Source organism: Dipodomys merriami, unplaced genomic scaffold (genome assembly GCF_024711535.1).
Source record: "Dipodomys merriami isolate MVZ:Mamm:240054 unplaced genomic scaffold, mDipMer1.0.p SCAF_835, whole genome shotgun sequence".
In the NCBI taxonomy this organism is placed as follows: Eukaryota; Metazoa; Chordata; class Mammalia; order Rodentia; family Heteromyidae; genus Dipodomys; species Dipodomys merriami.
Window position 1 is genome coordinate 138,710 of NW_027206441.1, and position 12,185 is coordinate 150,894.

The window sequence follows — 12,185 nt, forward strand, 5'->3', positions numbered from 1 at the left end:
TTGGAGTGGTCTCCAGCTGGTCATTCAATTTCTGTATCGGTTTTTGAGTAGCTTCCTCAGGCTCATGATATTCCCGCATTAACCTTTGGTTTGCCTCCTCTCTCTCCCTATCACGCTCATACAGAATCTTTTGTATGTTTTCAATCTTTTCATTTACCATTGTTGCCAGCAGTGTTTGTAGAGCTCTCTTGGAACTCTCCTCTGGATTATTCATTATCTGTTCTGTCCCCTGATTATCATGACTTGGAGTTGAGATACGCGGACTTTCCTTTTTTTTGTGTGTTTTTCCAGCTCACTCTGCTCATTTAGGATGAAAGTAACACCAGTTTTGTGCTAGAACACTATCTTAAAGCACGCATCAATCAAAGTCTGTACTTGCACAGTGCAAAGTCTGCAGATACAATCTAGTTCATCAGATATATGTATTCAACATCAAACAATTATATATTAATGGGCTACAAACCCCAAAGAAGTATTTGGCATACGAGAATTTATTATGTTGAGGAGAGATGTGGGTAAAAATAGGAATAAAAAGATGTAGGAAGGCACAGGGAGAGTTTACTTAACTAAGTCCTAATCTCAAAGTGGCAAATAGTTTGGATAGGATGAAAGCAGAGAGAGAGAAAAAAAGAAGAAAGAGAAAGAGAAAAAAGAGACAAGAAAAAATAGAAAAGCAAAAATTAAAAAATAAAAATTGTAGTGCTTAAAAATTATGCAGAATTAAAACAAAATACGCAGAGAAGAAGTGGATACAATGAGGGAAGGGGAGGGAAATAATGGAAACATGAAAAATTAAAAATAAAAATACTGAAATTATTATACAGGTATAAAGAGTCATAGTGCTATTAAGGAATTTAAGTCTAAGAGGTTTTGAATTGAGTAATAAATTTCTGGATTAAGTGTGTACACAATGGGGGATAAGGTCCAATAATTGACTATGGGTATGTCTGAGGATGTGCAGAACAGCAATTAAGTCACACAAAGAAGAATGAAGAGAAGAAAAGGTGAAAACATTGAGGAAGAAAGAAAAAAAGATCAAATATTCTTTTAAAAAGAAAGAAAAAAAACGCACACACACATATACTCCCCAAATAAAAATTATAAGAGGAAGAAAAAATGTTACTAGAAAACAATTTTTTTTTTTGGGTCCAGTTGTGGGGCCTGAACTGTGGGTCTGGGCGCTGTCCCTCAGCTCTTCAGCTCAAGGCTAGCGCTCTACCACTTGAGCCACAGCGCCACTTCTGGCTTTTTTTCTTTTTGCTTATGTGGTGCTGGGGAATCGAACTCAGGGCCTCATGCATGCAAGGCAAGCACTCTACCACTGAGCCACCTTCCCAGCCCTAGAAAACAATTTTTTAAAAAGGTAAAAATTAAGAATTAAAAAAATTTTAGAAAAAAAATTTTTATTAAAAGGTACCCCCCAAAAAAGAAAAAAAAACTTCTTTAATTTTATTGGAGGGGTGTGAAGATCCTGTATCTCCCTTGTGTCCATAACCAGCCACATGTTGGAGTCTCTGGTCTGCTTGTGGTGTTTGATTTTCCTGTGGCTTGGTTGGTTTCTTAAGTCAGTTTGAGTAGGCAGAAAAATGCTCTGCTTTACCCAGATTTTGTGATCCTCCTCCCAGGCTAGTTCAATGGGAGGGAGATCTGCTTTGAGTATCACAAAAGAGGGAGATGGCTCTTTCCTCAAGTTTGGAGATGCTGTGATGATGCTAAATTCTGGGTGGAGTTGAGGCCTTTCAGCCATCAGTAGCTTTTCCCTGAGGGGTTAGTGAGAGACTCACAAAGCCCAGCCTGGAGCCATTCTCAGGGTTCCTGTTTACTGAATTTCAATTGATTGTCAAGGCTGCTAAAGGGAGGGGCAGCCTCTGGCTCTGTTTACCAAGTGAAGAAAGCCACTCCTGGAATTGGCATCCAGAGCTGGGTGACTTTTCCCTGGGTGGAGCTGAGTCTGGCCGGTCAGTTTAGGTTCTTGTGACCTGCTAAATGACGCTAGTTTTCTTCCAAGGCCTGAGATGGAGCTAGCAGCTCAGCCTGGCCTGTGTCAGTATCAAAGATGGAGATCTCTGGTAGTGGGGGGGGTGGCCTTTCCTCCTCTGCTCCCTGAGAAGGAGTGAGGATTTAAGGCTTCTACCCACGTGGAGTCTTGGTTCCTGGGTTGTCTCTGGTCTGTGAACTGCAGGATGAAATGTTTCCTCCTTGTCGCTTCTTGCTGATATTGAGTAGAATCTGCTCGCCTGCCGCATCTGACTCCTTTGTCCTGGACTCTCTGTGTTGCAGGTATGGCAGCTATGGCCATTTTCACCACAACTGCAGCCACAGTAGCATCTGCTGGCAAGTGCTCAGATCTGTCTCCTTGCCTGGATTTTCCCTCTCTGGCCTAACTCTCTGTCCTGTGATGGCACACTTGGTGTGATTCTCTGGCTTAGGACTGTTCACTGGAACACTAAAACTGCTTTGTATACAAGAGCTTGTTTAGCCTCCAGCTTCTCCTCTGCCATCTTCCCGGAACTCCCTTCCAAATTAAACTTTTTCAATCACTCTGTAAGGCAGTATGGAGAGTACTCAAAAGACTAAACATAAATCTCCCCTATGACTCATTAATTACCCTAGTGGGCAGTAATCCAATAAATAACAAACAAGCTCACATTAAAGCTACCACATAACCATGTTCAGGGCCCAGGGCAAGAGTTCAAGGAATGGGAAAAATGTTAACCCTGTTGGTATTTGTTTCCGCAAATATGAACCTTTTGACATCAGATACCACATCATTCTATTGGCAGTAGTTAGTTTAGGACTTAAATGTAGCGGGTGATAAAAGGGCTTTTTGTTGAATGTTAGGAAAAGATGTAGGCAGTCCAAGAGAAGGGGGATTTTTTGTTGTTGTTGTTGGTCTTTAACTATGGGAGTGGGACCTGTTCCTAAGCTCTTCAACTGAAGGTCAGTTCTCCACCTCTTGAGCCACAGTGCCACTTCTGGTTTTCTGGTGGTTCAATGGAGATAACAGTCTCAGGTGCCCCAGCTGTCTTTGAACAGCAGTCCTCAGATCTCAGCTTCCGGAGTAGCTAGGATTACAGCTGTGAGCGTCTGGCACCAGGCTAAGAAATGGGGGATTTTTATATAAAAAGAGAATCCACCTCTTCTCCTGTGTCTAAAGGTCAGATATCAGTATTAGAACATGTCACCCTCAATTCATTTCATCATACATTTGTAAATTTTCTCTTTTCCTTCATGTGGGAATACTTCAGTAAATATCAACTCAGATGTGGGACTGGATCAATTGTATGGGAATTGCTAGCAAATAAATCAAGAACTACTAAATCAAATCAAATGATCCCCTCATTTGGAAAAATTATTTTTTTCTCTTTTTATTACAAGTCTGTGCTTGATTACTTCGTAATGTGATATTGAACCTCCTAACAGAGTGATGACACTTTCTTTCTCTTCAGTAATTGGCCTTCTCCCACATGTGGTCAAATATTTAAGAATCCAAAGATTTCCATTGATAATTCATTAAGCTGTCCTCTAAGAAAATGTGCATTTCTGGAATTTGGTCTGCTGTCATATTCTTACATGCACGGGCTTTCTATGATTTATTTGTTCTACAAGGAATTCTATTTTCCAATCTTTGTGTGACAAATTTAATCTCTCTAATCAGTATTTCTGACCCTCTCTCTAGAGTCTCATTTCAGTCTGACTCATAAAAATATGTTTTTATCAGTTAAATGCCTCTCATCTTCTGTTATTTGCCTGACTTCATGTAGGCTGTGATAGCAGCTCTGACTGGCTGTGCTTACTGGAGTATATTTTTTAGAGGTCTAGGTTTACTATTCAAGGTAGTAGCTTCACTGGGTCCCAATGATCCCCTGGCCTATACTCAATAGGTTTTTCTCCTAAAGAAACAAAAACAGCTGACTAAATTCCTGTTTTCATTGTTTCAAAATGAGCCAATCTGGCATCCTTGCAAAACCATGAATAATCCTCTCTAACAATGGTCTATCAAGATGGCTTTTCAAAGTTGACTGTGAAAAATGTTCATTTTCAAGTCACTACCATAAAACAGATCACATCTCTGGGAGCAGAAGTTTGGAAGGAAGGATTACCTTCCTTTTTTCTCTTAGGATAGATCAAATCATAATATTCTTCAGTTGTGGTCAGCGTGGAGCACATTTTCCCAAGAATATACTGTATTGTAAAAGAGGACCAACTATCAAAATAAAGGAGGAAATACTTGTCTAGAGTCTGATTTATCTTGCTTATATTTGTTGTTATTTTCATTATTTCAAACACATGGATAATTTGTACTTGGGATTAGACAGATTTATCTTGCTTATATCTGTTGTTTTTTTCATTACTTCAAACACATGGATAATTTATACTTGGGATTAGACAAGTGACAATGGATTAATGTAATAAACATTCATTACTTTCATATATCCAATATAATACACTTAACACCTTATGGAAAATTAAATCCAACTATTGAAACAATGTCAGAAATATAAAATAAGCCTCAATATGTATTATCTGGCACATATACACCATCATCTACTCAGAAATGCAGTCTCTGTACAAATATTTATTTGGCACAAAATAAAAATTTAATGAATATGTTCTATAAGCATCATATGAAATACTGTATATAATTTTATGGATGTCTCCTAGACAGGAATTTAACATGCATGTAGTAATCAAATTTCCACAATTTAAGCTAGACAAGAGGAGTCATACCCTCATACACTGCCTGGAGAATGTGTGGTGTGAATTTTACCACAGTGTTGAGCCTTTTCACCTAATACCAAGAGTCATATGCAATAATTTATTATTTGATGTTATGATGAGTGCTAAGTGTAGAATAAACTGAATTATTAAATTAATTCACAAAAATGAAATGATGATTTATTATTGAAATAATGATATGTTTGTTTAAATTCTAATGCTTCTCAATTTTACAATTCATGAAATATATTATTAAAATTAGTTTCACTTTCTTCTTTTCTATATCTACTAAAATTAAAATTATATGTTAAACATTCAATATTAAATCAGTAATAATAACATTATTAAAATAATATATTATTAAACTGTGATTTGAATTATAGTTCTAACAAATTGTGATGTAAAAAATACTATTATGGGCAATATTTTTTAAACTTACCAGCTTATTTGCTTCCTGTGTCATTTGTTATTCTTGGTCCAATTCATCTCTTCACCTTAATTGTTTATTTTTCTATTTTATCTCTATTGTTTTACTGAGTTTGCATTTTGTTTTCCCTGTTTAGTGATTGACATGAGGGTGAAAAGTTGTATACTAGTTTATCACTTCCTATGTTACAGTGAAATCACTGTACTCCACAGCTGTTCTACTTTTCTCTGTATAATACAATATTTTCCCCACTCTCATCTCCTGTATTGCTGCTCTCATGTATTTTATTTTTATTTAAATTTTATTATCAAGTTAATGTACAGAGGGGTTAGATTTACATAAGTAAGTTAGTGAATTCATTTTTTTCTAACTTGTTACCACTTCCCCCATGTTACTCCCTCATCCTTCCTAACATCCCCCAAGATTATTTCCAAAATATTGTGAGTATCTCGTTTGCATAGGTTCCCCCTTTGTCCTTTGTCTCACTATTTTGTTTATTCACCTTTCCCTTTCCTAGTTCAGATCAACATATTTACAATAACCAGGGTATCAAAATCAAATACAGTGACTACAGGGGATAAACATTGGTGGGGAAAACACAAAAGATAAAAAGAAATCACATACTACATTAAGAACAACAACAACAAAAACATGTCTTTGAGTTCATTTCACTTGGAATCACCTTATAAGATCATATGTAGGGCTGGGAAGGTGGCTCAGTGGTAAGAATGCTTGCCTTGCATGCATGAGGCCCTGGGTTCGATTCCTCAGCACCACATAAGCAGAAAAAAGCCGGAAGTGGCACTGTGTCTCAAGTGGTAGAACGCTAACCTTGAGCTGAAGAGCTCAGGGACGGTGCCCAGACCCAGAGTTCAGGCCCCACGACCGACCAAAAAAAAAAAAAAAAAGATCATATGTAAGTAGATAGTGAGCTATTCTGCTCATCTACTAAGATTATCCTTGATGTACACAATAATGCTTCCCTATTACCCACTAATACCACTTCTGGGCATTTACCCACGTGACAACAAACAAGGCCACACTAAAGCTACCAGCACAATTGTGTTTATCACAGTATTATTTACCATAGCTAAGATATGATATCAACTCAGATGCACCTCAGTAGATGAATGAAGAAAATGTCACTCTCTCATACACACACACTTACACATGCATGTGGAATACTATGCTTCCATCAGAAAGAATGATACCACCTCATTTGTAAGGAAATGGAAGATCTTGGAAAAAATATTAAGTGAAGTAAGCCAGACTTAAAGAAACATAGGTCTCAGGTTTTCCCTTATTTGTAATAATTAGTTTATATCAAGAATAATCTCATGTATTTTAATTTGACATTTTGTTCTATGTTGAGCATAGAACATTATTGCTATATTGTTTGATATTATTTCTGCAAACAGGCAGGTATATTTAAAGAATTACATTAATCTCATCCATTACTGAAGGAAGAACAACTTTAAAGAGCAAACCCTACTCAGAAGAACAACTGCTATTTATTTAGCTTCATTCGGAAGAACAACTCCTACTTACTTAGCTTCATTCCTTTGTAAGGCCACTGTAGTCCCCTGTAACCTCATCTTGTACATTACAACTCTGTACTTGGTTATCCTTCATATCTACTATCTTCTACATTGTGATCTAAATGCCCTAGTGATTCCAGTTTGCTTTACTTTAAAAAAAATTCTCTCGTAATGTTTGAGGTTGGTGTGTTTGCGTGTGTGTAGTATTACAAAGATCGGAAGACAAAATTTTTGTTCATTTAGATTACATCTTTCTGGTCATTGTAAGTTGTGGCTAATGGGAGAAGTATCTTGCTATTTTAAGGATGAAACAGAACATGTATTTGTGCATGTACCAGAGTTGCTTTAATTGTGTGAATTTGAACACTTAACTTCGAAGTATATCTTGGCTGCTGTTGTGAATAATGTGAATAACAATGAACTACAAATATATTTACGAGTTACCCAGAGAGAAACAATCACATGATTGGTGAGTCAGATGATATTTCAACTTTGCATTTTTTTAGAAAATGCATACTAATTTCTACAACGAGAATACGAGCCTGTATTTTGACCAAGAGTGTAGAGAATTTTCTTTTCTCCATACTCTCACCAATATTATTGCCTTTTGAGTTTTATGAAAGTGCATGTTTCTAATAGGTGAAGTAACCCAGACTGGCTTTAGACTCAATTCCTCTTAGTCCAACCTCCTAAATGCTTGGAATTACAAACCTTTACCACCACACCTGGTTCTTTTGGGGTTTTTTGTAAGAGTTATAATAGTTATGAAGTAGTATCATAGTAATTTTGAATTGCATTTCTCTAATGACTTCTGTTCACTAAGCCAGTATAGAAATGGTATTAAACACAACTTTGTAAACCCACTGTGATTTTCAGGGCTTTTTGGAACTTTTGTCCATTTTTATTCATGTTACTTGTTAATCTCATCTTTAAGCTCGCTATACAAAATCAATAATTAATTCAAGGTAGTAGAAAGGAAAACATTAAGCAACTCCTAACATTTTAAAATTTTCAATATCATGATATTGCTTAGATCACTTGAGACTATAAAACTCAATTTAGTTTGACCTTTTACAAGGCTATATTTATTTTATTTTATGTTTATTGCTCTTTCCAAAGCCTGCATGTCTGATTTCCCTTGTTTTCCTTCAGTTTCAAGTAGTTCAGATTTCAAACTGAAGAATAAATGGAAGGAAGCAAACAAAAAAACACTGTTCCTCTCATCCGATGATGCCTCTTCAAGCATGAGGTAAGTTCATCCTTCTAAGTCCCTATGATAGGGTATCAAAAGTAGAATTCATTCTTCTAGGTCTCCCTATCTTTGCAATGTAACTTAAATGATGTAAAACACAATATACTGCTCAGATAAGTTTACGTTTTATCAGTTTTGCACATTTTCATACGCGCTTCAGCTCAGTGCACAACATTTCTTCATTATTCTGTCCCTGATATTTTTACAATATCAAGACAAGATAACCAGTTTGAATTACAGCATGAGAAGTTATCCACCTGGCTTCCTTGAAAGCAGATCACAGTCAATTGATAACATTAGTTCTGGTTTCTCGCTACATGTAATGGTTTCTGTAATACATATGGAATTATATTTAGTATTAAAAATTGCTGACCAAACTCAAAGCTTATTCATAGAAACTTAAGTATTTCACCAGTGTCATGCCTCTTAATTCTTAAGATAATATTTGCTGTAATGCTAATGTTATTACCATTATAATGTTGGGAAAAATTGTAATTAAAGGCACTAAGTGCACGGTCCAAAGACACACAATGAGGAAGGAAATCAGTCAAAGTTTCCAAAAGTCTTTCAGCAATACAAAAAAGGTAGGTAAAATCTCTCCATTCTCTTACACACTCAATTCAATATACATATTGTCCAAGAAATAATACCATAGCAATTGTTGCCAAGGGTGTTTGTTTTCTGCCACATTTTGTCTTCAACACAGACTGTGTTGGTGACATTGGGTTATCATGCACAGAGATGAGCTTATAAATTGAGGTCCAAAGAGAGCCAAATTTCTTCTGTTCCACATTTCCAGTTTCCTTTTTAAAAAGTAGTAAAATTTTTAAATATCATCACGTACTGTCTTTTAAGACTCCAAAAACGAAATAAATTCACATATAATCACTCCAAAATGCTTTAAATGTAGATGATAAAACAAGCACTCATGAAGTAAATTTTCTTCTACATTTAATATGTTTCTGAAAGCCTTGTGCTGGTTGGTCACCCTTGTAATCCTGACTACTCAGGATATGTACTCAGAAGGCTGAGTTCTGTGGATAACATTTGGAAACCAATCAGAGCAAAAAATCATGACATTATTTTTCAAAAATTTTAATGAACTAGAAAAGAGCATGAATGGAGATGTAGCTAATATACTAGCTCACCAAACTAGAGGGGAAAGGCCTAGCAAGACCTTAAAGCCCTAAGTTCAAACTCTGAGCACGCCAACATGCAGGCACACACACATACACACACACTCACACACTTATTCACGTCAGTGTTTTGCATTAATTTCTTAGTTAATGATATTATATGGGTATAATAGAGGAAATAAACTGTTCCATCTCAGAACATTTTTATATGTATTTTATTGTTAAAATACCATACAGAGGGGTTTCAGTTACAAGAGCAAGGTAATGAGTCCCTTTCCTCTCAGGCATTGTTACCTCCTCCTTGGTTTTTCCCCCACCATCCCTTCCTCACATCTCTACAAGTACACTCCCCTTCATCCCCCCCCCAACCCCACCTAAATTGTAAAGTTCAACTTTCAACATAGTGTCTTATGCATCTCATTGTCACAATGGGTGGACCAGTATTCCTAGTTAACCATTTTGTTTCTTCTTTACCCTCCCCAATTAGCTAAGTGTATATACAAGATTCAGGTGCACCAAAATCAAATACAGTGAAAACAGAGGTTATACTGTGGGCGAGGAACATATAAAGAAACAATAAAATACATCGTACATTATAAATACGTTTGAAATAATAGCAAGCAAGAAAAAAACCCACTTGTGTACTTACTTTGGGGGTCATTTCATTTAACATCATCTTATCTGGTCATATGCACATAGCTTTTGACCTTTTCTGCTTATCTCAGACATATATTATTTATTGCAAATAAGGGAAACCATGGGACCTATGTTTCTTTGGAGTTGGCTTACTTCACTAATATAATTTTTTCCAAGCCTTTCCATTTCCTAACAAATTGGGCAATGTCATTCTTTCAGATGGAGGTATAGAATTCCTATTCTCACACACACACACACACACACACACACACACACACACACACACACACACACACACACAGGAAATCAATCAATCTATCTATCTATTTATCTATCTATAACATTTTCTTGATCCATTCATGTACTGAGAGGCATCAATTTTGGTTCCATATTTTAGCTATGGTAAATAATGCTGCAATAAATATAGTAGTGCTAGTAGTTTTAGTATGGTCTTGTTTGTGATCATTTGGGTAAATGCCCAGAAGTAGTATTTGTTGGGTCATAGGGGAGCGCTATGTGGAATCTTTTGAGGAACCTTCATACTCCTTTCCGAAGTAGCTGAACAAGTTTACACTCCCACCCAAGAATGCAGTAGGGTTCAAATGCGGTAGGGTTCCTTTCTGGCCACATCCACTCCAGCGTCTGTTGTAAAAATATGGAACACTTCATGAATTTGCTTGTCATCTTTGCACAGGGGCCATGGTACTCTTCTCTGTATCATTTCAATTTTAGTGTATGTGCTGCCGAATTGAGCACAGAACATTTTTTATATATAAAGTGTAATTGATTTTCTTAAACTAAACAATTCAACAAAAAGTAAGTTCTAAAGAATTGTTGTGAAATTTTAAAACCATGTGTTTCTTATATAAGCACACATTTATGAATAAAGTCAAGATTGGCATGTCAAAAACAATATAATCAAGATATTTGTTGTTCAAGAGATGTGCAAGAGGAGGAATTCAATTATTCTATACAAGGCACCTCTCATAATGAACATTGAAGCAAGTGTTAAGGTTTGTTAAAAGTTTTAATGTTTTAAATATTTTTAATTTTGGGAATTTGCTTATATATATGCCAAAATTAAGACTGTATGACAGGTCATAAAACTTTTCCATAAAGTATTTAAGATTTATTGTAGCAGCATATACTACTAAGTGTGTACATTTCAGAGTTTATAGAAATTTTACTAATGAGAATTTGCAAATTCTTTGTGTAAAGAAGCAGAGTGAAGAGTTAAGACTTTGTTAATTCCACAGTTTCTGTTAAAACTTTAGGGCTTCCTTACTTTATAGGTTAGCGAGGAACAAATGGTGATATAAGCCATATACAGATGAGATGAGCCATAAATAATAATCTTAGTGGGAAACTTTAAAGACTACTCATAGCCTATAAAACTCTTATTGAACATCATAATCTTAGGCAGTTTTAAATGTACAGGATTATGAAAAAATAGTAAAACCTAATATGTAGTATACTTCAAATACTGGAAACACTGGTAATTGTTTCATTTTTCATTTTATTAATCATTAATATTTAATGATTGGTTTTGTTTATTGTAGCATTGTTTTCCTTGTTGTAATATAATACAACTTTTTGTAAGTCGTCATTAGGAGGTACTTTGAGAATGTTACTGGGATGGCCACACCATGTATTATAGGTGCATATGAATTTACAAAGAACAAAATTAAGAACAAAATATTCATTAAAATTTTTCTCAAGTAGAGTCTGAATCAGGAGTGTTAAGTGTCCACAGCTAAAATCTTAGCCCTAGGCTGAAGCAGCCGTCTTACAGATTTGAGGACACAAAAGTGAGAGACAGTGATTTTTTGTGTTTTGATTTTGTTTTTGTTGGTCGTGGGGCTTGAAATCTTGGGCCTGGGTGCTTTCCCTTAGCTCTTTAGCTCAAGTCTAGTGCTACCACTTGAGCCACAGGACCACCTTTGTCTTTTTGTACTGATGTGGTACTGAGGAATCAAACCCAGGGCCTCATTCATTCTAGGCACGCACTCTACCACTGAAACCCCTTCCCAGTTCCTGAGAAAGTGTATTTTAAAAAGTCATCTAAACAACATTTGCTTTCTGCTTTGGCTTATATAATGATATACATGAATATCTTTTTATATTTTTGTGAATTGTCATACTTCTAAATTTATATTAATTTCAGCCACTTTATCCTTTTCAAAGTCATGAAATATCTCTAAGAATTTGTTTCTGTAAAGACTGTTTTTGCATTTATAATTTCTTCTGAGTCACTTTTATTTTTTTCAAAATCACTTTATATTTTATATTGACGGGTTTTCACACATCAAATGCCTTCAAATGTATATATGTATTAAGGTTTGTATCCTGTCAATAAATGTGTAGAACACAATTATACCACTGACAAAAGATGATTTGCACTTCATTTATGTGCTTTTGGACTTGGAGAGTGACTTTAGGTGTGTCAACACAAGTAGAATCAGCATGAAACAAGCCAG

At 35.7% G+C, this 12,185-nt stretch overlaps 1 non-coding gene across 1 annotated transcript; it reads right to left on the bottom strand.

Moving 5' to 3' along the window:
- Positions 1–10,357: 10,357 nt before the first annotated feature.
- On the bottom strand, positions 10,358–10,464 carry LOC138819951 (U6 spliceosomal RNA). Its single transcript, XR_011369701.1, has one exon. It is a non-coding gene; the product is annotated as a U6 spliceosomal RNA (small nuclear RNA).
- Positions 10,465–12,185: the final 1,721 nt, after the last annotated feature.